The 14006-nt window shown below is 41.1% G+C and overlaps 2 non-coding genes across 2 annotated transcripts; both read right to left on the reverse strand.

Annotated features, from left to right (window-relative positions):
- Nucleotides 1-2307: 2307 nt before the first annotated feature.
- Nucleotides 2308-2411, reverse strand: LOC130984340 (small nucleolar RNA R71). Its single transcript, XR_009088281.1, has one exon. It is a non-coding gene; the product is annotated as a small nucleolar RNA R71 (small nucleolar RNA).
- A 4027-nt stretch (nt 2412-6438) lies between these two features.
- Nucleotides 6439-6546, reverse strand: LOC130983687 (small nucleolar RNA R71). The gene has a single exon (XR_009087666.1). It is a non-coding gene; the product is annotated as a small nucleolar RNA R71 (small nucleolar RNA).
- Between the last annotated feature and the right edge of the window lie 7460 nt (nt 6547-14006).

Here is a 14006-nt window from a genome sequence, read left to right on the forward strand (position 1 = left end):
GACAAAGGTAAGTGTCACTAACGCTCTCGAAGCCTGGACATGCCCACGTTAAGGCCCACGTTAGTTACACTAATATGAATCACGAACTTGGGGAAAAGAAGCAAAGAGCAATGTTATTGGAAAAGGTGAATGCCAATAACGTTTGCGAAGGACTAAGAGGCAACGTTATTGGTAAAGGTGAATGCCAATAACATTTGTGAAGGACTAAGAGGCAATGTTAGTGGTCATGTTAGTGCCACTAACGTTGAAGTTAACATGGATCAATTTGGTTTGGAGCGTTAGTGAAAAAGTTATCATCACTAACGTTTTCGAACCCACATTTTCACTTAACGTTAACACCACTAACGTCCTAACTAACGTCCACCCACGCCTGATTCATTCTTTTTCTGCAAGCAAAGCTGAGCCCACTGAAGATTATAACTGCTTCAACTCAAGATCAAAGGCCCATATCCAAGACTTGAAAAGCTGACTAGAAGATCAAGAAGAGTAGTATTATAGGAGTAGTTTTGAACTAGAAATGAGCTTGGCATTTTGGAGAACTACACTCTGTATATTTACTTTTCCTGAAATTTCTAGTTTACTTTAGAATGTACTCTTCTATCTATCATCTTCCATTCCCAGAGCTATGAACAACTAAACCCCTTTTCATTGGGTTAGGGAGCTCTGTTGTAATTTGATGGATCAATTATAGTTTTCATTCTTCTTCTTCTTTCTTTTCTCTTGCTTTGCTAGAAATCTTTCGATCTTAAATCAATTGGTTAGTTGTCTTGGAAAAGAAACTCTCCATAATTAGATCTCCTTTGAGCCTTGGAAAAGGGATGAGGAGATCATGCTAGAAATGCTTTCTCATGTTTGACAAAATTGGTGTTTGGACGGATATAGTGACATATAATCCTCCCAATACTTTAATTTGGAAATACATGTGGTATAATCAATGACCATACTTCATCTCTTCCCATGAGTAATTAAATCAAGGAATTGGGCAATTGTTCAAGCTTAGAGAGATTGGGTTGCCAAGGAATTGAGATCCAATCACCTAAGGTTGCCAAGGAGATCAATGAATGCATTGATTGAGGAAGAGATGAGAATGAACTTGATCCAGAGAATGCAACATCTCCTAAGCCCAATGAATCCTCCATTTTAGATCTTACCCATTCTCTTTACTTTCTGCCATTTATTTTTATGTTCATATCCCCGAATCCCCATTTAAGATTCTACAATTTACTTTCTGTAATTTACTTTCCCGCCATTTAATTTTCTATAATTCTCAACTCAATATCTGCTTAGCTCAACTAGAACATTCCTCTAATTAAAGTTGCTTGACTAATCAATCCCTGTGGGATTTGACCTCACTCTATTGTGAGTTTTTACTTGACGACAATTTGGTATACTTGTCGAAGGGAAATTTGTTGAGAGACAAGTTTTCGTGCATCAAGTTTATGGCGCCGTTGTCGGGGATTGATTTTGTATCGACAATGATTAAGTTGGAAGATCACTAGATTGAGTTTATTTTATCTAGTCATTTACCTTTAGTTTCAGTTACTTTTTTCCCTTTTTCCCCTTTCCCCTCTTTGTTTTCTTTTTTCTTTTTTTGTTGTTATTTACAATTGTGTTCACTAATCCACTAACTGTCTGATAAATTGCACCACTCACACTAACAGCCACCCTAACAAGAATAATTTCTTCATTTTCTTTCTTGCTGTGTGCTTTGTTAGTTGTATGACAGGGAGAAGAAGCAGAGCTTCAACTTTCTTTGATTTTGAACCTAAGAGGACCTTCCTTAGAAAAAGGAGGGAAGCAAGAGGGAAAAGAGTTGTTGGTGATGAGGAAGAGGAAGAGTACTTTGAAACAAACATGGAGGAGAACCTGGAAAATAACCATGAAGGAGAAGCTCACAACCATGCCAGAGAAGGCCCTGAGAATTATGTTGGGCCAAAAAAAAGGGTTCTAGGCTCATACATCAATCAAAACCCAGGAAATTGCAGAAGTAGCATCCAAAAGCCAACCATACATGCCAATAACTTTGAATTAAAATCCCAGCTCATCACCCTTGTTCAGAACAACTATTCATTCGGAGGAAGCGCTCAGGAAGACCCCAATCAACATCTAACCACCTTTCTAAGAATATGTGACACTGTAAAATCTAATGGTGTTCATCCTGATGCCTATAGACTACTTTTGTTCCCCTTTTAACTCAGGGACAAAGTATCTAAATGGTTGGAATCTTTCCCGAAGGAGAGTTTAACAAATTGGGAAGATGTGGTGAACAAATTCTTGGCGAGATTCTACCCTCCTCAAAGAATCAACAGGTTGAGAGCTGAGGTACAAACCTTCAGGCAACAAGTTGGTGAAACTCTCTATGAGGCATGGGAGAGGTTTAAGGACTTAACAAGAAGGTGCCCACCAGACATGTTCAACGAATGGGTTCAACTGCACATTTTCTACGGAGGTCTTTCTTACGAATCGAAGAAGGCCGTAGACCATTCATCAAGGGGGTCTCTACACAAGAAGAAAACCATTGAAGAAGCCATAGATGTCATTGAAACTATAGCTGAGAATAACTACTTCTATGCTTTTGAAAGGAGCAACGCTCGAAGAGTGATGGAGCTGAACCATATGGATGCATTGTTGGCTCAAAATAAGATGATCACCAAGAAGTTAGCTGATCTTACCAAGAAGATGGAAGAGAACCAAGTTGCAGCAGTCATCACTTCATCACCAGCTCAAGAAGGAGTGAATACAGGAGAAGAAGGTGACTGGGAACAAGCCAACTATGTTGGGAACTCACCCAGGCAGACCCATGATTGATGAGCGGATAATTTGTACCCTTTTTGGCATTGTTTTTAGTATGTTTTTAGTAGTTTTAGTTGAGTTCTTAGTATATTTTTATTTGTTTTTAGTTAAAATTCACTTTTCTGGACTTTACTATGAGTTTGTGTGTTTTTCTGTGATTTCAGGTATTTTCTGGCTGAAATTGAGGGACCTGAGCAAAAATCTGATTCAGAGACTGAAAAGGACTGCAGATGCTGTTGGATTCTGACCTCCCTGCACTCGAAGTGGATTTTCTGGAGCTACAGAAGCCCAATTGCCACGCTCTCAACGGCATTGGAAAGTAGACATCCTGGGCTTTCCAGCAATATATGATAGTTCATACTTTGCCCAAGATTTGATGGCCCAAACCGGCGTTCAAAGTCACCCTCAGGAATTCCAGCGTTAAACGCCGGAACTGGCACCTAAATGGGAGTTAAACGCCCAAACTGGCATAAAAGCTGGCGTTTAACTCCAAGAAGAGTCTCTACACGAAAATGCTTCATTGCTCAGCCCAGGCACACACCAAGTGGGCCCGGAAGTGGATTTTTATGTCATTTACTCATCTCTGTACACCCTAGGCTACTAGTTTTCTATAAGTAGGACCTTTTGCTATTGTATTAGAGAGCTTTTCGATCATGTTTTTATGATTGAACTCACTTTGGGAGGCTGGCCATTCGGCCATGCCTAGACCTTGTTCTTATGTATTTTCAACGGTGGAGTTTCTACACACCATAGATTAAGGTGTGGAGCTCTGCTGTACCTCGAGTATTAATGCAATTACTATTGTTCTTCTATTCAATTCCGCTTGTTCTTTGTCCAAGATATCACTTGTTCTTCAACTTGATGAATGTGATGATCCGTGACACTCATCATCATTCTCACCTATGAACAAGGTGACTGACAACCACTTTTGTTCTACAAGTAACCAAGGCTCTAGTGAATATCTCTTGGATTCCTGATACACGACGCATGGTTGATCGCCTGACAACCGAGTGCTCGCCTGACAAACGAGCCAGCCATTCCGTGAGATCAGAGTCTTCGTGGTATAGGCAAGAACTGATGGCGGCATTCAAGAGAATCCGGAAGGTCTAAACCTTGTCTGTGGTATTCTGAGTAGGATTCAATGATTGAATGACTGTGACGTGCTTCAAACTCCTAGCAGGCGGGGCGTTAGTGACAGACGCAAAAGAATCACTGGATTCTATTCCGGCCTGACCGAGAACCGACAGCTGATTAGCCATATGCTGTGACAGAGCATAGGAACATTTTCACTGAGAGGATGGGAGGTAGCCACTGACAACGGTGAAACCCTACATAAGCTTGCCATGGAAAGGAGTAAGAAGGATTGGATGAAGACAGTAGGAAAGCAGAGAGACTGAAGGGAAGGCATCTTCATACGCTTATCTGAAGTTCCTACCAATGAATTACATAAGTGCCTCTATCTTTATCTTTATGCTTTATTCGTATACCACTATACCCATTTGAGTCTGCCTGACTGAGATTTACAAGGTGTCCATAGCTTGCTTCATACCAACAATCTCCGTGGAATCGACCCTTACTCACGTAAGGTATTACTTGGACGACCCAGTGCACTTGCTGGTTAGTTGTGCAAAGTTGTGTAGTGATCACAATTTCGTGCACCAAGTTTTTGGCGCCGTTGCCGGGGATTGTTTTGTGTATGGACAACTGACGGTTCATCTTGTTGCTTAGATTAGGTATTTTTTTTTCAGAGTTCTTAAGAATGAATTCTAGTGTTTCATGATAATCTGTTGAAATCTGGCTGGCTGAGAAGCCATGTCTAATCTTATTGGACCGAGGTTTCAACTGATCATCACAAGAGCTTGTTGATCTCTATCAATCTTGCTATTGGAGCAATGATCTGCTAAGGCTTGGCTGGCCATTGGCCATGTCTAGTGTTTTGGACCGAAGCTTTCTTTGAAAGCTTGGCTGGCTGTGAAGCCATGTCTAATTCCTGGACCGGAGTCTTAGACTAGCATTGCAATGATTCCTGGAATCCAAATTAAGAATTCTGAAACTTTTATTTTCTATTTCCATATAATTTTCGAAAAAACACAAAAAAATTTCAAAATCATAAAAACCAAAAAGATTTTATGTTTCTTGTTTGAGTCTAGTGTCTAATTTTAAGTTTGGTGTCTTGCATGTATTGTTTATTTGATCTTGGTTCTATTTTCAAGTCAATAGTACAGGGAACTGAAGATTCAGAACATGCAGTAGAGGAATTACACAGAAAAAGCTGGGCGTTCAAAACGCCCAGTGAAGAAGGACAGACTGGCGTTTAAACGCCAGCCAGGGTGCCTGGTTGGGCGTTTAACGCCCAAAAAGGTAGTGCATTGGGCGTTAAACGCCAGAATGTGCACCATTCTGGGCGTTTAACGCCAGGATGGCACAAGGGGGAGGATTTTGTTTTCAAATTAATTTTTTTTTTCAAGTTTTCAAAGTTTTTCAAAATCAAATCTTTTTCAAATCATATCTTTTCAATCAAATGTTTTCAAAATCAATTTCTTTCCTTTTTCAAAGATACTTGCTAACAATTAATGATTTGATTCAACATTTCAAGTATGTTGCCTTTTCTGTTGAGAAAGGTTTAATGTTTGAATCATATCTTTTCTTGTTAGGCAAGTCGTTAATTTTTTTTTCAAATCTTTTTTTTTAAAATTGTTTTCAAATCATATTTTCTCAATCACATATTTTTAAAATCAATCATATCTTCTTAACCTCATCTTTTTCAAAATAGCTTTCAATCAAATCTTTTTGACTTCTAATTTCAAAATCTTTTTCAAAAATCACTTGATTTCTTTCCCACTCTTATTTTCAAAAATTAATTAGTGTTTTTCAAAATGTTTTCAAATTCTTTAACTTAATTTTCGAAAATCCTCTTCCCCTCTTCCCACATCTTTCTATTTATGGAGTACCACTCCTTCTCAATGCACAATTCGAACTCTATCTGATTAAGTTCGAATTCTTCTACCTCTTTCTTCTATTTTTCTGTTCTTCTGACACCTCAAGGAATCTCTATACTGTGACATAGAGGATTCCACATTTTCTTGTTCTCTTCTCTTTCATATGAGCAGGAGCAGAGACAAAGGCATTCTTGTTGAAGCTGACCCTGAACCTGAAAGGACCTTGAAGCGAAAGCTAAGAGAAGCTAAGGCACAATTCTCTATAGAGGACCTAACAAAAATCTTCAAAGAAGAAGAACACATGGCAGCCGAAAACAACAACAATGCCAACAATGCAAGGAAGGTGCTGGGTGACTTTACTGCACCTACTCCCGACTTTTATGGGAGAAGCATCTCTATCCCTGCCATTGGAGCAAACAACTTTGAGCTTAAGCCTCAATTAGTTTCTCTAATGCAACAGAATTGCAAGTTCCATGGACTTCCTTTGGAAGATCCTCATCAGTTTTTAGCTGAGTTCTTGCAAATCTGTGACACTGTCAAGACTAATGGGGTTGACCCTGAGGTCTACAGAATTATGCTATTCCCTTTTGCTGTAAGAGACAGAGCTAGGACATGGTTGGACTCACAACCTAAAGAAAGCCTGGACTCATGGGAAAAGCTAGTCAATGCCTTCTTGGCAAAGTTCTTTCCACCTCAAAAATTGAGTAAGCTTAGAGTGGAAGTCCAAACCTTCAGACAGAAGGATGGAGAATCCCTCTATGAAGCTTGGGAAAGATACAAACAATTGATCAGAAAATGTCCTTCAGACATGCTTTCTGAATGGAGCATCATAGGTATTTTCTATGATGGTCTCTCTGAACTATCCAAGATGTCTTTGGATAGCTCTGCTGGAGGATCTCTTCATTTGAAGAAGACGCCTACAGAAGCTCAAGAGCTGATTGAAATGGTTGCAAATAACCAATTCATGTACACTTCTGAAAGGAATCCTGTGAACAATAGGACTAATCAGAAGAAAGGAGTTCTTGAGATTGATGCTCTGAATGCCATTCTGGCTCAGAACAAGATATTGACTCAACAAGTCAATTTGATCTCTCAAAGTCTGTCTGGAATGCAAAATGCACCAAGCAGTACTAAGGATGCTTCATCTGAAGAAGAAGCCTATGATCCTGAGAACCCTTCAATGGAAGAGGTGAATTACCTAGGAGAACCCTATGGAAACACCTATAATTCTTCATGGAGAGATCACCCAAATTTCTCATGGAAGAATCAAGAGAGACCTTAACAAGGTTTCAATAACAATAATGGTGGAAGAAATAGGTTTAGCAATGGTAAGCCTTTTCTATCATCTTCTCAGCAACAGACAGAGAATTCTAAGCAGAACCCCTTTGACTTAGCAACCATGGTCTCTGATCTAATCAAAACCACTCAAAGTTTCATGACTGAAACAAGGTCCTCCATTAGGAATTTGGAGGCACAAGTGGGACAGCTGAGCAAGAAAGTTACTGAACTCCCTCCTAGTACTCTCCCAAGCAACACAGAAGAAAATCCAAAAGGAGAGTGCAAGGCCATCAACATGGCCGAATTTGGAGAGGAAGGAGAGGAAGTGAACGCCACTGAGGAAGACCTCAGTGGGCGTGCACTAACCTCCATTGAGTTCCCCAATGAGGAACCATGGGAATCTGAAGCTCAAAATGAGACCATAGAGATTCCATTGGACTTACTTCTGCCTTTCATAAGCTCTGATGAGTATTCTTCCTCTGAAGAGGATGAGTATGTCACTGAAGAGCAAGTTGCTAAATACCTTGGAGCAATCATGAAGCTAAATGACAAGTTATTTGGAAATGAGACTTGGGAGAATGAACCTCCTTTGCTCACCAAAGAACTGGATGACTTGTCTAGGCAGAAATTACCTCAAAAGAGACAAGATCCTGGGAAGTTTTCAATACCTTGTACCATAGGCACCATGACCTTCAAGAAGGCTCTGTGTGACTTAGGGTCAAGTGTAAACCTCATGCCCCTCTCTGTAATGGAGAAGCTAGGGATCTTTGAGGTACAAGCTGTAAGAATCTCATTAGAGATGGCAGACAACTCAAGAAAACAAGCTCATGGACTTGTAGAGGATGTTTTGGTGAAAATTGAAAACCATTACATCCCTGCTGATTTCATAGTCCTAGAGACTGGGAAGTGCATGGATGAAACCATCATCCTTGGCAGACCCTTCCTAGCCACAGCAAAGGCTATGATTGACGTTGATAGAGGCGAACCGATCATTCAAGTGAATGAAGAATCCTTTGTGTTTAAGGCTCAAGGATATCCCTCTGTCACCATGGAGAGGAAGCATGAAGAGCTTCTCTCAAATCAGAGTCAAATAGAGCCCCTACAGTCAAACTCTAAGTTTGGTGTTGGGAGGCCACAACCAAACTCTAAGTTTGGTGTTGAACCCCCACATTCAAACTCTAAGTTTGGTGTTGGGAGGTTCCAACATTGCTCTGAGAAAATGTGAGGCTCCATGAGAGCCCTCTGTCAAGCTACTGACATTAAAGAAGCGCTTGTTGGGAGGCAACCCAATGTTATATTTTGACTATTTTCTTTTGTTATTTTATGTTTTTTGTAGGTTGATGATCATGAGAAGACACAAAATCAATTGAAAAAGCAAAAACAGAATGAAAAACAGGAAGAAAAACAGCACACCTTGGAGGAAGAATCCACTGGTGTTTAAACGCCAGTGAGGCTAGCAGTTGGGCGTTTAACGCCCAGTCTGGCACCATTCTGGGCGTTTAACGCCAGAAAGGGGCACCAGACTGGCGTTAAACGCCAGAAAAGGGCAAGAACCTGGCGTTAAACGCCAGGAATGGGCACCAGCCCAGCGTTTAACGCCAGAAATGGCTCAAAACGTGATTTTGAATGCCATTTGGTGCAGGGATGACTTTTCCTTGACACCACAGGATCTATGGACCCCACAGGATCCCCACCAACCCCACCACTCTCTCTCTTCTTCACCCATTCACCAATCACCTCAATACCTCTTCCCCAAAAAACCCTTCACCTATCAAATCCCTTCTTTCTCTTCACCACTCACATCCATCCTTCATAAACCCCACCTACCTCACCATTTAAATTCAAACCACTTTCCCACCCAAACCCACCCTCACTTGGCCGAACCATGACCCCCCTCTCCTATATAAACCCTTCTTCACCACTTCATTTTCACACAACCTAAACACCACTTCTCCCCCTCTTTGGCCGAACACAAAAGCCATTCCCTTCTTCCTCATTTCTTCTTCTTCTACTATCTTCTTTCTTCTTTTGTTCGAGGACGAGCAAACCTTTTAAGTTTGGTGTGGTAAAAGCGTTGCTTTTTCGTTTTTCCATAACCATTTATGGCATCCAAGGCCGGAGAAACCTCTAGAAAGAGGAAAGGGAAGGCAAAAGCTTCTACCTCCGAGTCATGGAAGATGGAAAGATTCATCTCAAGGGTGCATCAAGACCACTTCTATGAAGTTGTGGGCTTGAAAAAGGTGATCCCCGAGGTCCCTTTTTCACTCAAAAAGGGTGAATATCCGGAGATCCGACATGAGATCCGAAGAAGAGGTTGGGAAGTTCTTACCAACCCCATTCAACAAGTCGGAATCTTAATGGTTCAAGAGTTCTATGCCAATGCATGGATCACCAAGAACCATGATCAAAGTGTGAACCCGGATCCAAAGAATTATCTTACTATGGTTCGGGGGAAATACTTGGATTTTAGTCCGGAAAGTGTAAGGTTGGCATTCAATTTGCCCATGATGCAAGGAGATGAACACCCTTACACTAGAAGGGTCAACTTTGATCAAAGGTTGGACCAAGTCCTCACAGTCATATGTGAAGAGGGCGCACAATGGAAGAGAGATTCAAGAGGGAAGCCGGTTCAATTAAGAAGGCATGACCTCAAACCCGTGGCTAGAGGATGGTTGGAGTTTATCCAACGCTCAATCATTCCCACTAGCAACCGGTCCGAAGTTACTCTAGACCGGGCCATCATGATTCATAGCATCATGATTGGAGAAGAAGTGGAAGTTCATGAGGTTATAGCCCAAGAACTCTATAAGGTGGCGGACAAGTCCTCTACCTTAGCAAGGTTAGCCTTTCCTCATCTCATTTGTCACCTCTGTTATTCAGTTGGAGTTGACATAGAGGGAGACACCCCAATTGATGAGGATAAGCCCATCACCAAGAAAAGGATGGAGCACACAAGAGACCCCACTCATCATGAGATCCCTGAGATACCTCAAGGGATGCACTTTCCTCCACAAAACTATTGGGAGCAACTGAACACCTCCCTAGGAGAATTGAGTTCCAACATGGGACAACTAAGGGTGGAGCATCAAGAACACTCCATCATCCTCCATGAAAGTAGAGAAGATCAAAGAATCATGAGAGAGGAGCAACAAAGACAAGGAAGAGACATTGAGGAGCTCAAGCACTCCATAGGATCTTCAAGAGGAAGAAAGAGCCGCCATCACTAAGGTGGACCCGTTCTTTAATCTCCTTGTTCTTTATTTTCTGTTTTTCGAAAATTAATGCTTACGTTTGTCCATGTTTGTGTCTTGTGATCATTAGTGTCTTAGTGTCTATGCCTTAAAGTTATGAATGTCCTATGAATCCATCACCTTTCTTAAAAAAAAATGTTCTTAATTGAAAAAGAAAAAGAATTGCATGAATTTTGAATTTTATAACAGTTTAATTATTTTTTATGTGGTGGCGTTACTTTTGTCTTCTGAATGTATGCTTAAACAGTGCATATGTCTTTTGAATTTGTGGTTCATGAATGTTGGCTCTTGAAAGAATGATGAAAAAGGAGACATGTTACTGAGGATCTGAAAAATCATAAAAATGATTCTTGAAGCAAGAAAAAGCAGTGAATACAAAAAAAAAAAACCGAAAAAAAAGAAAAAAAAAAGAAAAGAAAGAGAAAAAGAAAGAAAAAGAAAGGAATAAAGTTGTGATCCAAGGCAAAAAGAGTGTGCTTAAGAACCCTGGACACCTCTAATTGGGGACTCTAGCAAAGCTGAGTCACAATCTGAAAAGGTTCACCCAATTATGTGTCTGTGGCATGTATGTATCCGGTGGTAATACCGGAAGACAGAGTGCTTTGGGCCACAGCCAAGACTCAATAAGTAGCTGTGTTCAAGAATCATCATTCTTAGCTAGGAGAATCAATAACACTATCTGGATTCTGAGTTCCTAAAGAAGCCAATCATTCTGAATTTCAAAGGATAAAGTGAGATGCCAAAACTGTTCAGAGGCAAAAAGCTAAAAGCCCCGCTCATCTAATTAATACTGATCTTCATAGATGTTTTTGGAGTTCATTGCATATTCTCTTCTTTTTATCTTGTTTGATTTTCAGTTGCTTGGGGACAAGCAACAATTTAAGTTTGGTGTTGTGATGAGCGGATAATTTGTACGCTTTTTGGCATTGTTTTTAGTATGTTTTTAGTATATTTGGTTTAGTTTTTAGTATATTTTTATTAGTTTTTAGTTAAAATTCACTTTTCTGGACTTTACTATGAGTTTGTGTGTTTTTCTGTGATTTCAGGTATTTTCTGGCTGAAATTGAGGGACCTGAGCAAAAATCTGATTCAGAGACTGAAAAGGACTGCAGATGCTGTTGGATTCTGACCTCCCTGCACTCGAAGTGGATTTTCTGGAGCTACAGAAGCCCAATTGGCGCAATCTCAACGGCGTTGGAAAGTAGACATCCTGGGCTTTCCAGCAATATATGATAGTCCATACTTTGCCCAAGATTTGATGGCCCAAACCGGCGTTCAAAGTCACCTTCAGATTTCCCAGCGTTAAACGCCGGAACTGGCACCAAAATGGGAGTTAAACGCCCAAACTGGCATAAAAGCTGGCGTTTAACTCCAAGAAGAGTCTCTACACGAAAATGCTTCATTGCTCAGCCCAAGCACACACCAAGTGGGCCCGGAAGTGGATTTTTATGTCATTTACTCATCTTTGTACACCCTAGGCTACTAGTTTTCTATAAGTAGGACCTTTTACTATTGTATTTGGAAGGATCTGATCTTTGGAATCCTTTGTTCTTGAGATCTTTTGATCACTTTGGGAGGCTGGCCTCACGGCCATGCCTAGACCCTGTTCTTATGTATTTTCAACGGTGGAGTTTCTACACACCACAGATTAAGGTGTGGAGCTCTGCTGTACCTCGAGTATTAATGCAATTACTATTGTTCTTCTATTCAATTCCACTTGTTCTTTGTCCAAGATATCACTTGTTCTTCAACTTGATGAATGTGATGATCCGTGACACTCATCATCATTCTCACCTATGAACGTGTGACTGACAACCACCTCCGTTCTACCTTCGATTGGGTGAATATCTCTTGGATTCCTGATACACGATGCATGGTTGATCGCCTGACAACCGAGTGCTCGCCTGACAAACGAGCCAGCCATTCCGTGAGATCAGAGTCTTTATGGTATAGGCAAGAACTAATGGCGGCATTCAAGAGAATCCGGAAGGTCTAACCTTGTCTGTGGTATTCTGAGTAGGATTCAATGATTGAATGACTGTGACGTGCTTCAAACTCCTGAAGGCGGGGCGTTAGTGACAGACGCAAAAGAATCACTGGATTCTATTCCGGCCTGATCGAGAACCGACAGATGGATAGCCGTGCCGTGACAGGGTGCGTTGAACATTTCCACTGAGAGGATGGGAGGTAGCCACTGACAACGGTGAAACCCTTGCATAAGCTTGCCATGGAAAGGAGTAAGAAGGATTGGATGAAGACAGTAGGAAAGTAGAGAGACGGAAGGGACCAAGCATCTCCATTCGCTTATCTGAAATTCCTACCAATAAATTACATAAGTATCTCTATCTTTATCTTTATGTTTTATTCATCATCTATACCCATTTGAGTCTGCCTGACTACGATTTACAAGGTGACCATAGCTTGCTTCATACCAACAATCTCCGTGGGATCGACCCTTACTCGCGTAAGGTTTATTACTTGGACGACCCAGTGCACTTGCTGGTTAGTTGTGCGAAGTTGTAGTGATCACAATTTCGTGCACCACAGGACTCCTACCTTCAAAAGCTACGTGAGAGGAACAGAGGTGGACTTCAGTCCCAGTGCTATAATGAGGACTCTTCATCTGAAATTGCCACATTTTGATGAGCTTAGTTATCAAGCAAGAATAAGTAATGGCCCCGACAATGATGAACTTGAAGAAATTGTGAACGATGTGTGTTATAGGATCTGATTGGGAAAGGAATTCGGATAAGAGACTGCGGTTTATTAGGAGAGGAGACCGCATCCCGGAAGCCAAGGGATGGTTTGAGCTCGTGAGGAGATCTATCCTCCCAGCCTCAAACAATTATGAGGTCAACATTGCTCGAGCTACTATGGTACATTGCTTAATAAAGGGTGGAGACATCAATGTGCATGAAATTATAGCTGAGGGAATCCAAGGTGCAGCTGAGAAGAATGATCCCAGTGCTCAACTTTGGTACCCCAGTACCATCCTTAGACTATGTATGAAAGTCAAGGTAGTATTCGAAGATAACAATCCAAAATGGGTAAACCCTGGGAGGTTAGTTACGCTCCAGCGTATAACCTATGTGGCACCCGCTCAACAACAAAGAAGGCCTCAGATAAGGAAAAGAACATCATAAGAAGAACCTCACCAAGAAGAACCTCATCAAGAAGAATACCAGCAAGAAGAGTACTATGATCCAACTAACATAAATCTGGTTCATATTCAAGGAGCCATTGAGGATCTAGCAAGGAGCTATATGGAGGGACAAGAACAACAACTGCACGTTCAATCCCAAAGGATGGATCGTCAAGAAGAACTACTCTCTAATTGGATGAATCAACAAAGGGAGTGGTAGAAGCAGCAAATAAAGCAGCAACAGGAGCATTACTCCCAGCTCACCCAAGCCATCAATCATGTAACTGAAAGGCAAGAGCATCAAGATAAACGCCTTCAAGAACTCAACCAATGTCAGTTAGCTCAGATGAAAGCATTCAACGAATTCAACGTGCTTAATGAAGGACGACAACTACACCGGGAAGAGTTTAGCATAAACACTCAGGCCAAGTTGACTTATGTGGCTGGGCATATGCATAATTTGCACTCTGCCATCCCAAGATATAATATAGTTCGCAAAGACCTAACAGAACAAGAAGAGGCACTACAAGAAAAATACCCATTCAGGTACACTTGAAAAGTGTAGCCAAAAGTGAAAAAAATGATGCCTTAGGCTATGGCTAC

This window comes from Arachis stenosperma, chromosome 5 (genome assembly GCF_014773155.1).
Source record: "Arachis stenosperma cultivar V10309 chromosome 5, arast.V10309.gnm1.PFL2, whole genome shotgun sequence".
Taxonomy (NCBI): domain Eukaryota; kingdom Viridiplantae; phylum Streptophyta; class Magnoliopsida; order Fabales; family Fabaceae; genus Arachis; species Arachis stenosperma.